At 35.9% G+C, this 19328-nt stretch overlaps 1 protein-coding gene across 3 annotated transcripts in view; it reads left to right on the top strand.

Annotated features, from left to right (window-relative positions):
• The window catches only part of LOC129280238 (coiled-coil domain-containing protein 40-like), a 34999-nt gene extending 22953 nt beyond the window's left edge, over positions 1 to 12046 (top strand). For 2 of the 3 annotated variants that reach the window (XR_010293892.1, XM_064100947.1), the window contains 4 exons: positions 700 to 772; positions 1818 to 1994; positions 8176 to 8318; positions 10053 to 12046. The gene's annotated coding sequence lies outside the window, so the exon portion shown is untranslated. The remainder of the gene's footprint in view (positions 1 to 699; positions 773 to 1817; positions 1995 to 8175; positions 8319 to 10052) is intronic. The other variant, XM_064100954.1, reaches the window with a different exon arrangement.
• The last annotated feature ends 7282 nt before the right edge of the window (positions 12047 to 19328 follow it).

Raw genomic sequence — 19328 nt, 5'->3', positions numbered from 1 at the left:
GAAAACAAAGGAGAACACACCAAATTGTCAAGAAATTGAATCTATGAATATGCATCATATCGGGAATTTTTTTTTGAACAATCATGCATTTCATATGTTGACTTTGCTGGCTGTCCATAGTTGTGATTGATCGGATCAATCGCAACTCTTTGTAAGACGGGCCCCAGGGGCCAATCTTACAAAGAGTTGTAATTGATCCGATCAATCACAACTATGGAAAGCCACCAACGTCAACATCTAAATAAATCTTTGTTCAAAATATTTTCTAGAAATGATGTATATTCATACATTCAGTTTTGTTGTCAATTCAGTATGCTTCTCTTTGTTTTCAATGGACATTGAGCAAAGTTCCTAAAGAAAAAAAATTATGACATTGATGGATTTCCATATACTTGAGATTGATCGGATCAATCGTAACTCTTTATAAGACGGGCCCAGATTCTTTTTTGTTGAAACCAAGTCATGGGGCTTACCACTTTAACAAGCATTGCTTTTATGCAAGCCTCCTCAGTTTTGTTATTTCATTTTTTATGAGGTTAGTCAGATTTCTTCTTGTTAATTTGCTACTTTTTTAAATTTCAGCCCCTGATTTTCTAATGTTTGACTGAAAATTCAGTAAATATCTGACTTAATAATATTTGTTTGTATTTTGTTGACAGAAAATAAATAACTATCAATCTACCATTTTTTTTTTTACAGGATGTCTCCATGAAGGGGATCAGATAAAGAGTGTCAAGAATGAAAGTCAACTGAATATATTTTCAAATGAATGGTGAGTTTTAACCAGGGTTAAGAAGAATCTAGAGTAATTGTGAATCAAATGATTGAGTCTATTATTTAGATTAATTCACATAAATAGTGGGACATGAATTGAAGGAAAGATTCATGCTGGAACCATAACAAGCTTGTGGATTTAGAGCCCTCTGAAGAAAGAATGAATTAATTATTTGATTAAATCAAATCAAATCAATTAATGAATGAATTCTGGATAAAGTATGATTTCAAACCACAGATTTAAAAATCACCTTTGGTATGTCCAGACTGATATCTCTTGTAATGTTAAATCTGTAAGGCCTATTGAGAAATTCCAATAAGTTTCTCCTTATATTCATGATAATGTGGTACACAACTTTGTATTTTAGGGAATAATCATAGATTAAAAATGTCAAATAAAATCAGATATTGACTATCTTGTGGAATTAGTATCTGTTTTTTTTTAGTATCAGCTTATTTTAATTCAAGTATTTTGATCATTCTGCTCTATCAAAATGTAACTCTTTTACACCTCAAATCTGAAGTGACTTGAAAAATAGAGTTTAATTGTCGTAGCATTTTCTCTTGACTCTTATAGCTATTTTGAGCATACATTGAAAAGGAGAATAGAGTACATTAGGAGATTTTCTGTTTTTTAGAATATAAGTATTCTCTTCTTTCTTCAATATTACCCTTATAAGGGTAATGACATTTTTAGGTAAGTTGGAAATTCATTGTCAGCTGTTTTGTGATATTTTGGAAGAATGTCCTGAAAAAAATAGCCACTTGCAAAGGACTGCTTGCCTGCACACTATAGCACATAACATCTAAAACTGTTGGGTTGACAATTTCATTGTAGGCATATGCATGCTATCTATGTGTAATGCATGTGACCCCTGAACTGAAGAATTGTAGTTATCAGTTTGATAATTATATGAGCATTCATCAGATCTTAGGTGCATTTTGAGCATAATTTCACAATCACTTTGAGACAATTACTTCAATTTTTCAAATTTATGACACAGAGAACTACATTTTATCTTAAATTTATGTTCTGTGTGCAGCAAGCAGAGAGTGCTATCCATGAGAGCAGTACTCTGAAGGGTTGATCTGGCAGAAGTGGTCCAAGAAGAAGGATGGAGCATGGAGCTAGATTATAAGGAGTCATGATGGAGAATGAACTCAAGAACCTTGGGTCAAAGGTCAAGAAAATACCCAGAAAAATGCCACCGGAACCAGTGGTAAGTGGAGTAGTGTTTAGGGTGTTTTAGCGGTGCATTTAAACTGCTTAGTAGGCAAGCTGTTGTGCAATGTTATACCAATAATGTACATTTATGAACGTGTTGTTGCAATGCAGCACACTTGAGGGTATTTACACTATGCATCAAGCACAAGGTGTTTGTGCCGAGTGCTTGTATTAATACCTGCATCGTCGTTAACATCACAAATTTGAAAATGTGCATTATTTGTTTTTTTTAGGGGATCAAGAATGTAGCCAATGGTGAGCATGTATGCAAGTCACATGGTCAATACATAATTCTACACAATTTTCTACCTGTGCATATATGTGCAGCACTCTGCATTTTTTTGTTTGCATCGTTTTCCCCATCTATAGGCGTATGAAGACTGAGACGCCATCTAAACATACATGGTTTTTAAAACCTTATGAGATGGGGGGGGGGGGGCTGATTCAGCCCCACCCTCAACAGTTTTCGTGATAATTTGGATTGACCACGCCGTTCACGGGCTATTACCATTCAAGTCTCACGCAACTTTTGAGACCTTATTTGCGACCCCTTGATAAGCATTTATGAAATCAGGCGACATTTCTTAAAGTATACACACAAAGAAAATTCACGAAAGTGATGATTATAGACAAATTATATATGAATGGAAAGGTCTTGTCTTTTTATACACAAATATGTCACTAAAAAGTCTTATCGATGTCGTGGAAATGCAAGAAATGAAATTATTAGAGACCATTCTAAGCCCCCCAGCCGCCCCCCAGCCGCCCCCCAGACCGACAGTTCACGCAGTGAAAACAGTCGAGAATAATGACGTCACACAATAATCGAGCTCATCATCCCTCTGTGCATAATACACTGAATCACCTTACTGACCTCTTCAATATCTTCCGAATTTACCGTTTTCTTCATGTAATGTGACATCCGAATTCTGTTTTCGACAACTTCAGACTATAAGGGAACCAGAACTGTGTTATTTTGCCCGTTTTTTATTGAATTGTGAACTGGAAAGATCGATTTTGTCCACTCGACAGTCTTCGTTGTGTTGCTCTACTAACTATTGAAAAACTCCAAGCTGCACGGTCCCATTCACTTGCTCCCGATGCATGTTGCAGGCTACGCTGTTTGATCCAGTCAAAAGTCAAGGTAAGCATGTTTGGAAACTGTACTTGTTCTGACGATGCATTCAGGTCAGATGACAGATACAGATCTGATATAAGTTTAGAATCATGCATTTTGGCATAACTACTATTAAAATTAAAAAGTTTTTATTTTAGAAATAATGTTTTTGTACAATTCCACCCAAGGCAAGGGTTCATTACATGCCGCCACGCACAGAAAAATCAAGCCATAGAAGTCGTGTGTTGTGGACCCAAGAAGTGAGATCCCAGACGCCTCCAGGCTAAGCACGCGCGACCCACTAGTTAGAAATCCACTGCCAAACGCGGTTCGTGGTGCGGGGTTAGTATACTTAATACGTGTGAGTGGCACAATTCCAGCAGATTTTTTCTTCAGATTTCTAAAACTGGTCAGGACTCAGGCAGGCAATTAAATTATTTAGGAGCACTGAGTGGTATGGACCATGGCTGAAAATCTGCTGTTTCAGAGGAATGTTTAAGTTTTTATTATACACAGAATTTTATCACCATGATGCCGATGTCATGAAGCCAGACAAATTTTCAGCAGTGATTACCCTGATTCCTGGCCAAAATCACTCACACGTATTGCGAGGTTAGTATTAGTATACTACTAGTACGTATTGCGAGGTTAGTATTAGTATACTAACCACGAACCGCGTTTGGCAGTGGATTTCTAACTAGTGGGTCGCGCGTGCTGGGATCTCACTTCTTGGGTCCACGACTTCTATTGCTTGAATTTTCTGTGCGCGGCGGCATGTAATGAACCCTTGGGTGGGCCAAAATTAGAGTCTGGTGTTTCTTTCTGATTAGAGTGTTGCTGCATATATGTATGCGTAATGCCTTCAACAATGAAGATAAATGCAATCTTTGTAATGACACAGAGACTCAGAGAGCACCGTACCTCAAGTGATGTTCGTGTAGTCTCCACTTCACTACTGGAGTACTGCTACAGCCTACACTACGCTACACACTTACCCGGGTAGGTGTGGCGTACATGTACGGTAGTGTAGCGGTAGTGAAGTGGAGTGGGGCCTACACAAACATCACTTGAGGTAGAGCACCAGTGTTCTGAGTGGAACTTTTCAGGTGTCTAAACCTACTATCATTTGTTGTTGACCGGGAATTACATGCCACCGCACGTCATCAATCATCACGATAATTAAATTCATACTTTGATTTGATTATTTAAACTATTTCTTTTTTTCTCTCTTCTACACACAGATCTGCACAATTGCTAACTCTGGTGACTTCTGGTCTCTGCTTGCTACCTCAATCTGGGAGATTCCATCATGTCCTTTTACTATGATTTGGATATAGCCATTTTTTTCTTCACTCTTTCCAGGACCTACGGTTTGCAAGTTGTGGAATGATAATGATACAAAAGAAAAAATTTCTTTATCAATCTTGGAAACAATTTTGAGCACAGTTTTGGAGAGAACTAAGAAATTTTACTCGGACAGGAATACAGCTTGTCAAAAATAATAACACACAATTTAAAACGAAAGAACAATTTTAATGTTACTAGGGCATTTTGCGAGAAATGTTATACTCAATCACACGTCCCAAATCAAGGGAAAGTCCTTTGATTAAACATGTAGTTGAATTGCGATTGCAACTCGACCTTATTACGCTTAAATTTGAATTTAAGACTTACGCTTGATTTGCAATTGAACATAAGTTTCTTGCAGTGCCCCATAATTATGTTTTGTTATCAGATATTTAACGTGCTGATTTTTCTCGAAAGGTATAATATATTTGTCCTTTTAAACGGTATTTGAATATGGGTACGCCTTTTATTTGTTTTCCACAATATTTATTGCATGTATGAACAGAAGTGAAATATTTATTGTGAAGCACTGTGAATGTTGTGTGATGGTTCATCATCAGACTGAAAGCCTGGTGGATGTGAGGAAGTGGCCTGGATGAAAGAAAAGTGAACATGTGTCCAATTACTGATTTGCATATTCTAAGACAATTTTGTTTCTGGATAAATTTTGCTATGCATTCCCTACATTAAGAGTAAAGGAGAAGTCCACGCAATCAAAAATTCATTTGAATTTAAAGAAAAATAACAAGATATTGCAGGAAATTTCATAAAAACTTTGATTCAAATTTATATAATTACTATTTTAACAGTTCCGTAAATATAACCTATTGTGATCAGATGAAGAGTTTCCTATCGTCAAATCTGCAAAGAATAAAAAACAAAATGCCACAAAAAATAGAAACGAATGTGATGTGAGTGACAACTCTAATTTGCATATCATTGTTTTGTGTATATGACTGTTTTGAGTAAAAACAACAAGGGAAATCACTCTATTCAAATAATTTTTAGTTGATGTGGACTTGACTTTTAACTCTACCCCTCCCATCCCAAATAAGAGTAGAAATAATCTAATCAAGAACTTGAAAATCAAAAGCAGCAATTAAGAAGCAAGATTTGATAAATACAGGTCTGAATAGAATTTCACAAGAAAATAAAAAGAGAAAAAAAAGATGGGTAGGGACGGGGAAGGAATAAAAAAAAAATACCCAGAAAAAAAAAAATCTGAGTTTCGAACCAGGGTCCTCGCACATGACAAAACAATGGCCAGTGCATTTGGCCACAGACCATCGCCCTAACAGGAAGGCATTTTTAAGATATATGAAAGAAAGTCCGCTCGCCGCTGTTTCCTAATAATGCTTCGGCAATTCAACTGCAATTTCAGTCATTTCGCGATGGATATTGCCGTGTTTTTTTTGTGATTCCTGACTTTGCTACTTAATGAAATTTCATCATTTTTGTTCAGTCATAAAGAAGAATGTCTATGCTTTATATTGACTATAACATTAATGTGACGCAAGTGTGATTTCTACGTGAAAATATGCTTTGTTTATTCACCTATATTTCTTGAAAAAAAAAAAAATTATAAGCTAAATATCGGTCACCAAAATACGTTAAATGTGCACTTTTTTTCACTGTTTAGTAAATTCAAACTTTTATCTATATAACAAGACCAATCTTAAGAGGAATAAACAATTCTAAGAGCAAAAAACGCTGATTGGAAAGATCGTCTCCAATGGGCTGCTGTCAGCTCAGCTGCTCACTGCTCATTGTGTGACGTCACTCAGCTGGAGCTCGCAAGAGGACCGGTGGAAGGCAGAAATATGGCATGAAAATAAATCATTTTTGAGAGCTGATTTCTGCAATCTCTGATCACTATTTTGAAAAGTGAAGTTATATATCTGATTAGTAATACTTCCCCTTTACAATGATGACCACATAAAGTCATTATAAAATACTTTTGATTCTTTGGATGTATACTTTAAGGACGTTCCACAGTTATGTTTGTGCGCATTATGATCTGCGCATAGTTTACACTCTGCGCGCTGACGTCACAATGGATGAACAGGTGATTAATTAGCTGCGGGTATGAGCTGATTTTTATCATCTTTTGCATTTTAACTGCAGATCTGAGGCGTTATATCATGAAGCTAAAAAATTTAATTATTCCATGGACCATTAAAAAAAAAAATCTCTACAATTTCAAAATACTTTACTCTGCAGTGCTGCCAAGAATCACGAATATTACCCCGAGTTTGAATAAATGGTAGAGTGGTTTTGATTTTTTCTTCACATAGATACAAAGCATTCGGCGCATTTTTGGTGTTTTAAAAAACACATTTGCTATGATAAATATGCTGATAGTTTAAAAACAAGCACATGAACCCCTATTTTTTAATGTTTGTACCTCTTAGGTATATCTTCCTCTACAACTCTGAAAATTTTGGTGAAAATGACATGGATTTTGAATAAAGTGCAGCATTTATAGTACGTTTGTAGTTTGTTACTGAAATTGTACGTTTTTTAGATTGGGATTTTGTTATCTTTTACGCCATTTTTAAGAACTGACAGTGCTGTTCAACTTAAAATTGCAAACAAATAGCACTATAAATAGTTTCTCCATTCTAACGATACAATCATTAACTCTCTTGCGAAATTTGATGACTTTTTCATGTATTTTGACCGAGTAATAGAGGTTTAAACTCATTGTAGTAATCTTGGGCGGTCTAAAAATGCCAAATTTTTTTGAATGCGCAATTCTTGAGAACATCAATTTGGGTGAACTTTGAAGCTCTATAGCAAAAAATCAAGCACATGGACCTATGTTGATTTTTGCATATTTCGAATATTAAGGTTCTAAATTATCTATGTGCAAAGTTTGGTGAAAATGACATGGATTTCACTTTAACTGTGGAACGTCCTTAAGTGCATTTCAGACCTTATATGGCTCAAAAGTTACATGATTTCATGTGCAAATCCAATGCAAATTGTGTTTTTAGCAAAAAAAAGCTGTTATGACTGCATTTCTGTCAAACACCAGTCAGTTTTCATAAAGTATGCAAACCTTTAAACTTTAAAGCTATGCATAAAATTTAAATATACTTAAAGCAAAGGTTGTGTTTCGACAATCTCAAAGCTTGTCAACGAATTGTCTGACATAGCAGCAAATGAAATATGTCAACCTGCGGACAATCAAGCGTTCCACTCTTTCTGGTTTACAGTCCTCACTACACTTATTCTGAAAGTTACTCTACACTTTCTAACCTCCACTTTCTCGCCTCTTCATTTCTCTTCCTGCTCCATCCACTTTTATCTCAGTCCTTTCCAGTGTTGGGGGGCCATTATGGCCCCCCAGTCCTTTTAGGGTTAAATACATTCAAATTTTATGCAGTTTGAAAGGTTTGCATAAATTTGAATATATTATGAAAACTGACTGGGGTTCACAGAAGTGCGGTCAAAACTGATTGGAAACATGCTTGTGCAATGTAATTGAACTGTCATTCAGCCCATCCAGTATCAATACATTTGCCTTTATGCAGACTGCAGTGTTATGGATGATTATCTTTTATATCTGAGGGTGGCCCCAAACTTTTGGCCTGTACTGTATGGATTAAAGTGACTATATATTCTGAAAGCGTTTCATATATCACTCGGCTTATTATCATCGATCATTTCACTCGAATTCTCTCTGATTTTTGTGTCATTTTTGCTTTAGCCATTATACCAAGGGAGAGAATGCTAGACGAGGGACAAACGGATTCTGACCAACTAGTCATCTTGCCAAACATAAGGAATCTGTCAACTTTTCAATGGAGGCTTATTAGGAGATGATGAAGGCTGTGAATGCTCTGGTTGAACGTAAGTCAAGAACATGCACCTTATTTTTTTATCAAGGGCCCGTAACACAAAACTTAGCAATGATCGTAAAACATTTTTCTACGATTGATTCCATTGACCACACTGTACAGTGCGTCCCACAAAAAACGAAACCGAGATTTATCGATGATTTATCATAACTTAATCACAAATACAATAGACAAATGACCTACCAACGTAAAGCTTAGAATCTCCTCTTTCATCTGAAATTACTTAGATTATTTCTCATTCACGCATGAGTGAGCAAAAACAATTTGAAGAGGGGATACCAAAAAGTCATTTGGCGGGCTGTATCTGGGTTTCAAAAAGAAAACCACATTTTTAAAAAGTTCAATATCTGCTCTTTGATTTCATACCTCAATTACCGAAAATGGTCAAGAAATAACAAAGTTCTGGTTATTTGAAATAAGGCTTGAATTTCAATAATTTCATAAAATGAAGAGGTTCTTCAGGCTAGCGTTCAAACTCACTTGACACTCCGTTTTGTTGACGATCAGCCATGCATTAAGTCTTTTGTTAACCATGTGATAGCTTCTGTGGGAAACCGGTGAAAACACTTTATTTAATGATATTTTGGAAATACAAGCATTGTTTCGAGGGAACATAACTTTTTTACTTATTGACCTTTTTTTGTGATTAAGGTATCAAATAAAAGAGCAGATATTGAACTTTTTAGGCATGTGATTTTCTTTTTGAAATTCAGATACCCCCCGCCAAATGAGTTTTTGGCATCCTTTCTTCAAATAGTTTTTGCTCACTCATGCGTGAATGAGGAATAATCTAAGAAATATCAGATGAAAGAGGAGATTCTAAGCTTTACATTGGTAGGTCATTTGTCTATTGTATTCGTGATTAAGTTATGATAAATCATCGCTTAATCTCGGTTTCGTTTTTTCTGGGACGCACTGTACAATCAATCGTGAAAATCAAGCGTGCGATCAATCGCTAACCTTTGTGTTATGGAACCCTGGTGACCATTCATGCTTCCTGCTATATGGCGAGCAGGCATGATCACCCAGCATTTATCAAAACTCTTTAGGCAACAATTCTTTTATTTCTCATAAAGCTGTCAATATTTTCACCATGTAATGATTTCTAGGTTATTATTGTTATGTAATTATAAAGCCGAGGTCCCATTTTTTGATGGAAATTAATCTTCTGAAAAGTAATCCCTTCAACCTTTTATCTGTGTTTTGTCTAACTGTCCGCAATGTTTCAGCTACACAAGTTTCTATCACACAATGTGTTTTGGTAAATATATTGCTGTTAATTCACAAGAAAAACTGAAATGTGATATCACCTACATATCCAGAGCATTTTTATACCATTATTCATTCCATTTAACACGGACATAACAGATTGGGAGCACAGAGACAAAGATCCACAGACTTATTTGTGTACAGTATAGAAGGAGGGTCATTTGTAGAACAAAGCCAAATCATCACTGCTACTCACTCCTACTATGTATGAAATAAATCATATCTACATCCAATATGATATGGAAGAAGAATAATTGACATGTCTGAAGAACCTTATGACACATATCAAGACTGCCTGTGTATAATATTGTAAATACAGCAAATAGTGAAAAAGGAAAGGAAAAGCATCTAATAGTAGTTCATTTGTCCCAATGAATTTCCAATGTACATGTGTCACTGTAAAATAAATGTTTGTAAAAAGTATTAAAATACAAATTCTTTCCCCTTACACTTGCAGTTATGTGGCTCAGTGTACAACATGAATCCATCTGCTATCTGGTGTTAACCATCTTCTTATCAGAGAGATTGTCTGCCAGAGACAAGGACTTGACATCAATCTTCAAGTCTTCATCTACGTGGAATGTCCGATGTGAACAGTTATTGGTCTTTGCGTGAAGTATGCTCAACACAAGAATGGCTTTGACACCAAACTCTTCATATGCACCCTTCATCTTGTGTTAATGATGTATTCTTGATAAAGGGTAGTATAAAGGGATGGAATCTTGACATCAGTCATCATCTACTTTATATCTGGTGTCAGCCTAATTCAAATGGGCTCCTTCTTATCAGTAGTACTGATATAGAGTGTAGATGATGTTTGATGTTAAGCATTCGGCTATGTGGATTTTTCTTCCATGAATGCATATAATATGTATTGTTTCAGGATTTTTTTTGTAGGTCCAAGGAGCAGGTCCAAGCTATTATTTCTTTTCTAATAGTACAGTGATAAGTTTAAGAGATGTCTGTGGAGTTAATTCTTTAATGCAACTTTATCTTGATGAAATTTGCATTTATTTTTATATTGTGCTGACTATTCTGCAAAAGTGGATCCAAAGGTTTTCCAGAGTTTTTCCCTACGGAGTTTTATCTCTGGTTTTTTACCCTGGATCTACTTGTCGTAGAACTAGTCGGGGGGGGGGGGGGGGGGGGAGGGGGGTGGATGGAATGGGGGTTGGGGTGTCTTAGATATTATTTTTAGAGGAATAAAAATTTTCATTACATGTATTTATATACAGCAAAGGCCCCATGTATACTTTACTTGCAGAACACTGCACGTTTTGGGTAGAATATCAGATTTTACACTAATTTACAAAATTAAAGAAAAAAAAGGAAACTGTTCCTGATCAAAGAGCCAATCTTCAAAGCATTAATATATGCCAGTATTGTGCAAACACCTGATGCAGTGATGCCTTAGTTCATATAGTATAACGTTAGGTGAATCAAGCTTTGTTTAGGTTTGGAAATCGGTATTGGTTATTGAGTCAGATATGGGTTAAATTGATTTACATCAACATTATGCAGAGCTGCCAATTAGTGCTGATTTTCAGTCATTAGTACTGAAAAATGAGAGGAATACTTATGGTTTCTTGCAAATTATTGATTATTGAGTTGGGTTGCATGTGTTGTACTATGACAAAATATTTGAGTACATCTTCAATCTAGGCTCATGTACACATATGTGAGAGGATCTTAATAAGATTTTAGGGTCACAAGGTCAGGGGCCATAGGTCACAGGGGTCGTTAATTCAAAATATTAGAAGTTGGGTGTGTAATATATTCTAGATCTGGCAATAGCGTAGGCATACATTTTTAAAGTGTGTAGTAGAAAATCCCATCTGTTTCTATCAAATTTTGCAAAGTCCCACTGATATACATTCATGGTTCCAGTCATGTGTTCCGGTCTGTGTGGTGGGGGGGGGGGGTCTTAGTGAAGTATTAGTTTCTGAAAAGTTTTTACAAATGTCAGATCATTTTGAATGAATGAAAAGTTTATGAAATTAACAAATGAATTCTGGGAAGTGTTTCACAAATAGTTTAAACTGACTGAAACTCATGCTCAAGTATAAATATGAACATTATATAATTTGCAGTCTCATGGATTAATACATGTATGAAGTAGAGTGTATCCTCTGATTCTGATCCGACCAATATGGTGATCTTTTATTTTCCACACACAAGTGGAAATGTAAGGGCAATTTTTAGTCACACTTATAAATATTTGTGAAACACCTCTTTGATTTGTCTCTTATGTCACATATTTATATCATAAAGCTTGGACCTGCTCTACTTGTAAATTAGGGACAGTGATATTCTGTTTACCAGTAAATCTAAACGTTAAATCTGTTTCGGTTCTTTACTTTCTGTACTTTTTATGTAAAAATGATTTGAATTTACTTCTGAAAAATGGAATTTCCATTCTAGATCAAGTTTCAAACAGAGTTACAGGCTTCCAGAAAAAAAAAAAAAAAAAAAAACTAAAATCACTGTCCCTAATTTCATCATGGCTGGTAGCTTGGACCTGCCCTATAGCCTATGCATCTATGTAGTGTATGAATGTCTGTACTGTATACTTACCTTGTATTCACGATTTAATTGTTCTTTCTTGAAAAAATAAACAATGTAAGACCGGCAGCCGAGAAGATTCATTCAAGTTGGAGGACCAGAGCAGCTGACCTTCTTGATTGCTGGGGTAGGCCCTTGACCTCACAAACATGGCTTCCGGTTTGGTTTGAGCTGGGATCTTCCTGCCAGAATCACACAATATGTGGCATCACTTACCAAGAGATCTATTTTTCAGTGTGCAGAGGAGGGCACTGGACGCTGCTGTGCATGCTGTACAACCTCTCTAATCAATGTAAGTGCTTTATTGACAATTTTAATGATATCTTTTGTAGCCTAGTGTATGTGAGACAATACAATTGATTTTCCAGCAATTATTATTGAGGGCAATAATTAATTTAGAAATATTAGGCAACAACTTTACCTACATTGGGCTTTTTTCAAAATCAGTTTTTGCATTGATTGCACTTATTGAATTCAGGATATTCTCTTAAAATCAAACCTTTGGATCGATAGTCTATTCATGAAAATCTTTCAAAAAACAATACCATTCCTGAAAGCAATTTGGGTAAATTTGTAGGGACTTTCAAAAATCCCATCGATCTTTTCCAATTTATAAATCATTTTGTTAGCTATGTGTCTCAGTCTGTTGATCTTTATTGTGGTCATTTATTCTCCCTGATATCTAGCCATTCCTTTTTTATTCCATAATCTCTTTCTTTCTCATTACTCCGCCCACTTCCTCTTATGCTTCACTTTCCCGTCTCTTCTACATCCTTTATCAGTTGATCCATTGATTGCCGTCTGCTCTTTACCTTCCTGTACTATCTGCGCTACCTTTAAATTCATCTTTGTTTCACATCGTCGCAACATGACATTCGCCATGACTGATATAATAATGTGATAAGTATCTAAATCATTTGATATCATTATGAGAAAGTATCAAATTATTTTGCAATATAAGTATTGCCCTTTTCTGTACATGTACATGTTAAATTTTTGGTCAGACCAATTTGAGTAACAATTCCAAGATTCATCTTGGTTCTTTCCCCAATCACCATAAAATTCATGTTTGTGACGTTTGCTGAGTGTGTATCCATCATGAAATCAAAGCAATGTGTAGAGATTTAGTGGCCTGCATTGTAAAGACAAAGTGATGAATGTGGCTTCTCGATATTGGTTCGTCTGCCAAAATGAAAATTGTATTTAATCAATTTTGGATATCATTCAAGTTTTTACCCTTTTTTGTCTGCCAAAACAAAAATTGTATTTAATAAATTTAAAATACATGTAAATATCAAGTTTTAACACATTTTTATGGGGACTGTGTGCTTCAATGGTTTTTCCACAATGTGCAAAAAAAAAAAATGCTCCTTCGATTAAAGCAGTACATGTTAGTCTGAAATCTAGTTTCAGAAGTGCAATGTCAAATTTTGATTTCTATCCTGCCATCAGTTGTCATTTACTTCTATATTACAAGAGCCTTGCCATTGGAGTGTTTCTATTTGACCCTTATTGTTATTTGTAGTGGGACGTCAGCATGTTTGTTAAATTCTATCAATGGAGCTGTTTAGCTATGACTGCTTTTAGGCTGTATGTCATTGTTCAAGGACCAGTTTTCACTCCAAATTGACTTAGGTAACCATTAGTGTTTGCGATATCCGGACCTCTTCAAAACATGCAGTTTGCACATTATTGGGCATTCAAATGCTGATATTCACGCAGAGCTGCCAACCAATACATTTTTGTAGAATTCAGTATATTTTTGCAACCAAAATATGGCATTCCATTTTTTTCATAAAATGCAATTTTCTTTTTAAAAAAATGAATAAAAATATGAATGAAAAAATATAGATTGTCACCTTTCATTGAGAAAAATCATATGTATTTGGCTCTATTTCATAAAACTTACACAAGAATGGTTAATTTGATGAATGTAACTTCGGTTAACTTTCGTCTTTCAAGTATTAAAAAAACATCAATCATAGGACATGAACAAATGTCTTTAAATTATTATGGAATACAGTTTGGGGCTCAAAAATAAAAAAGTCTCATTCCTAGAGCTTGGCAGGTCTGCTTTTGAGGTGTCTGCCTTTGATTGTTTTACCAATGTATGATGCCATGATGATGGTCTGATGATGATTTCCATTGCTTCATTTTGCTAGACGTCATTGCTCTGATATGCATGGTCCTTGTCATGTAAATTTATTGCCATTCGGAATTGTCTTTGTCTGATATGCTATGAGAATGTTGGCTTCTTTGTGGTTGCATTTGAATAAGACCCAAGTTTTCAATTTTCTCCAATGCTGATTCTGTGTTCTTCGCTGTTCCAAGCCTCACAATCTGTGTTCATCGGTGACGTAGCCCTGTATCTTGTACCATCTGAAGTTTTTCCTGGGAATTCCTGGATCTTCACTACCATGTAAAATCTAACCTGAGAACTTGGAAGTCTGTCATTGTCTTTAAAATGACACACAGGGCATATTTGCAGACCATCATAGAGTCAGTTCCTTCTTCTTTGTGGTCCCTCTGATCAGTCTCAGGGAAGTTGATGTTTCCCAGCCAGGTCCTGGAGCTTGATATGAGGGGCCTGTTTCATAAAGAACTTGCAACTGTTGTAACTTTGCAATTATGGCAACTACCATTGCAACAGGGCTCAGCAGCCAATCAGAGTCAAGCTTTCCATGGTAGTTGCCATAATGGCAAATTTACAACAGTTGTAAGTCCTTTATGAAACAGGCCCCTGGTCTGTGAGTAGGGCAGTGATCCACCTGGTTGTCAGCCTTCTGAATTGTCCAATCAATCATTTTTCTGTAGGTTTTTCAACCATTTAATCGTCTGGTAGGTTTCCCTTGGAACATTTTAAGTTATATCCTGTTTTGGAAGAGAAGTCCATTTATTCACTTGGCTGGAGAAGGGTTACTATGTTCAGGAAGGCATTGGATGGAACGTGGTATATTTGATTTGGTTGATCCTGTTGTCTTTCAAATTCACATACTTCTCCTGGGCTTATACCAAAGCTTCTTCATGGCCTTCGAGGGGACCCAAGTATCATGACTATGGTGATTGATGAAAGAGGCTTCAGTGGAGATTACTTCTTCTGTTCAATTTTTTTCAAACTGTCATTGCCCCTTTGGCGAAAGAAAAGGTTTCTTACATCCAGTCTGGAATGAGTTCTGAAGATTGTATTGGGTGCCATCTGTGAAAATTGACATTTCTTCCTTAGATCCTTTGGCTAAATAATTGGTTTTTGCGTCCAGTCTAGAATGTGTTTTGGAAGTTTTATTGGATGTTGTCTTTGCTTCTCATTGACCCTTTGGCTATTTTTTTTCGTCCAGCCTGGAATGAAATCTTGGGTGCGTACTATGAAATTTGACATTGCACTTCATTACTAGGGTTCATACATTGTACTGTAATGATTGGTGGGGTATAATAAACCATTGTGGGAAATAAAGCACACTTCCTCAGGATTAGCCGATGTTGAGGGTCCGATAAATAGATCTAGATTCACGTGTCGTTTCATTGCCTTGCCTTGTCTCTCAGAGTTCATGGTGGAGTGATGGAGAAGTAGCAATCACAAACATTTGATTCCTGTAGTATGATGGTGAACGAATGCATATGGGAAAACAAAGACAAAGAAAAAAAAAAAACCAAAACAACCCCCCCCCCCAAAAAAAAAGTTTCCTTGTTTCTTTCTAAATATTTGACCATGTTTATTTCAGTTCATATAGAAAATCACATGTACAGAAAAGGGTGTATATATTTGCAAAATTGATTTTCACCTGCACATTTGAAGAGAAAAAAAGAACCCCCCAGAAAAAAAATTGTTAAAAATAAAATGTAAATAAATAATTAAAACTGGACATACAAAATTTTCAGAAATTGTTAATGAATGCAAAAATAAAAGTTAATGAAAAAATATCAAGATATATGAAATAATGCTTTTCTGTAAATGAATAAAAACATGAAAGATTATATTAATAGTTCTCAAACTTTCTCTTTCAAAAATTCAAAGATACAACTAAAAATATCAGTCATGGCAAGTAAATGTTGAAAGGATGTGAAATGAAGGTAGGTTGGCAGAAATGGGGAGCATTTCATGGAGAGTTTTGTCAATGATTTTCACTAATTAGCTCTCAGCCAATCAGATGCAAGAATTTTCAGTAGCTTATAACATCTGTTGGTGAAAATCACTGACAGAAATCTTTGTGAAACACTCCCCGAGATGGATAGTACAGGGAGGTATGGAGATACCACAATCAGTGGATTAACTGGTAAAGCTGTAGAAAGAAGAGGGGGGGATAAGAGGAGGGGATGGTAATGAGGGAGGGAGCAGATTAAAGGAAATTAGGTGGCTTTGTTCTAGGGTGAATAAAGAGACTACAAAGGAGATTAACAGATTGATTCATATGGTAAACAAGAAAAAAAGGGTAGGGGTGGGGAGGAGAGGGGGGGGGGGAGGAGAAGAAGGGGGGAGGAGAAGAAGAGGGGGGGGGTTGGAAAATCAATGCATTGTCTCGCATACTCTTGGCTACACAAAGTATCATTGAATTTGAAAATAAAGCACCTAGATGAGGTACATCATGCATGGCAGTGTCCAGTGCCCCGCCCTGCACACTTAAAAATAGGTGGATTGGTAGTGATGTCATGTATTGTGTGATTCTGTCAAGGAGACCCCAGCTCAGATCAGGCTGCTGGCCATTTTGTGAGGGTTGGAGGGTCTGCCCCATTGCATCAAGAGGTCAGTTGTGATGGTAACCTTCATACTTGAATGAGTCTTCTTGGCTGCCGGTCATTTTTTTTTAATCAATTTTTTTTATAATCATGTGTTTAATGAAGAAATAAAATATCCTTGAAATGAAAAATTCTTGCTTTTCAGTAATGCTCATTTGTGCACCTGAATGATGTGATCTGCCCTGCCCCCTATTTTATCCATTATGATCCCCCTCCACCCCTTTTTATGGTAAAGCGACATTTGCTCCTGCGACAATTGCTCCTCCACCAATTTCTCTTTTAGGGTTGAGGTTGCGCATTGATTTTTGGTAGGAGCAACTGTCGCAGGAGCAAATCTGTCGTCCAATGACAAAAGGAAGCAACTACTAGTTTTTTTTTTTTTGGGGGGGGGGATATTTTCTGTATACTCTACATGCTGTTATGGAGTTACATAACCCCCAAATTTCTGAAATATAGACCTTAGAAACCCATTTTAGAGTTGCTTTCCTCTTGTCATGGATGGCAGAAATGTCGCAAACCTTTATCTTGCAAGCCAAAGGTGACAATGTTCCTAAAATCTCCAGGTTTCAAGTTTCGGGGGGGGGGGGGGTCCTTTTTCATAAAGCTGTTCGTAAATTAAGAGCGACTTTAAGAACGACTATCCTTTCTTGTGGTAAATGATATTTTCATTGTTTTCGCGCGTAAGAAAGGTTCACCAGTCGTTCGTTAGGTCGCTATTAACTTACAGCTTTATGAAACACCCACCTGGTCAGGTAACACGACATTTGCTCATGCGACAATTGTTATAAGCTAAATTTTGTTAAAGATGTAGGGGTTGGGGTTGCAATAATGTATGTTAGGTCTATTGTTAGGTTCAAGGTAGGGTGTGGTGTTAAATGGAAAGTTGAAGTTGGTCATAAGTGTGAGTAATTTATAGCAGAGCAATTGTCGCCAGAGCAAATGTCAGTATGTAGAAGGTAATCCAAAGTCAGGCCGACGTTTATCGTAACATTTCCTTTTTTGAAAATTATATTTCATATTTCCAAGTTTTAATTAGGTAAGCCAAGATAACACTTTTATGAATGCCTCAATTTGAAAGTGAATTTTCACCGAATGATTTTCCCATCAAGTTATTCAGTGGTACAAGTGCAGTATCAACAGAAAGTCGGGGATTTCTGCTTTATTGTTCTCATCAACCCTCAGTGATTTGGATTACCTTACAGAGTACTTATCAAGGATAAAGTCATTCTTTGGCTTGCAGCAGGTCAAGTTTAATCCCCCCTTTGAGGTTTGCACATTATCCACAAAAATCACTTAGGCCCGTATTCTGAAATCGGGTTTGAATTAAACTCAGGTTTAAAGTTGTGGTTTAAGTATGGATAGCCAATAGTTACATAAATCACTAACTGTAGAGATGTCATATTTCAGCTCATTTGGCTTTCAAATAATTTATAATTGTCTAGGAAGTATAAATAGATGATTGTCTTCATCATTGAAGAATCAAGAAAGATCACAGTGAATATGAGAAACATACAACTGAACAAAAATATTTGACACTTTTGGCTTCCCATAATTTTAGCACAGAGTTAGACCATGGTCCAAGTTAAACCTGATTTCAGAATACGGGTCCACTTGGTGATTTTGTGGTTCTAAAAAAAAAAACCTTTGCAGATAATGTGCAGCCCTCAATTATCCACCCCTGGTTCCTATTTTGGGGGAAATGTTGCAAAATGGATTGTTATTGATGGTAGTTTTGCTCTTTTCGATATACTATTTTATAATATAGCATCCACTACTGCATTATTTTTTTTCTGTTTTGTTTAATTTTTTTTTTCAATATCCACCCAAATGAGAGTAAACATGGTCAATTCCAAAGTTTTCCATTATTGTGATAATCTGTAAGAAAAATTAAGAGCACAGTATTTATTTATTGTGAATAACTCAATAACAATGCACTTTGCAACATGATAGGTATGATTTTATTCAAAATTAGGGGATATTTCATCTTGGTTAATATTTTGAAGTGTGAACTTCACAAAATGAAAATAATTTTTGTTGAATAAATTTTGATATTTGGTAAGAAATTGTACTTTTGTTCAAGCCATATTTTTTTAACAATGTGCTGTTTATACATTTCATCTGTACGCTTGAATGATATAATTAACAATGCGTTAAGAGACGCAATACATTAAAATGCATCATGGCATTTACTAACCAAGAATAAATATTGCTTCAAATTGGCATTGTTAAAGGTTATTGTTATAGGCGTTGGATAAAGTTAAATCATTCACAAGGTGAATTGGAAGTGAAAAGAATTGGAAGTTTGTTCCAATCTTTTGCTGAAGTGATTGTAGATTCAATAATACATTCATTTAATGAAGTTCACTCTCACAGTAGGTCATACAAAAGAGGAAACCACATTTAGTGATAAATATCACCATTATTATATATGTTTTGACAA

This window comes from Lytechinus pictus, chromosome 1 (genome assembly GCF_037042905.1).
Source record: "Lytechinus pictus isolate F3 Inbred chromosome 1, Lp3.0, whole genome shotgun sequence".
In the NCBI taxonomy this organism is placed as follows: domain Eukaryota; kingdom Metazoa; phylum Echinodermata; class Echinoidea; order Temnopleuroida; family Toxopneustidae; genus Lytechinus; species Lytechinus pictus.
The sequence above is the reverse complement of the archived record's forward strand: the minus strand, read 5'-3'. Positions and strand labels throughout refer to the sequence as shown.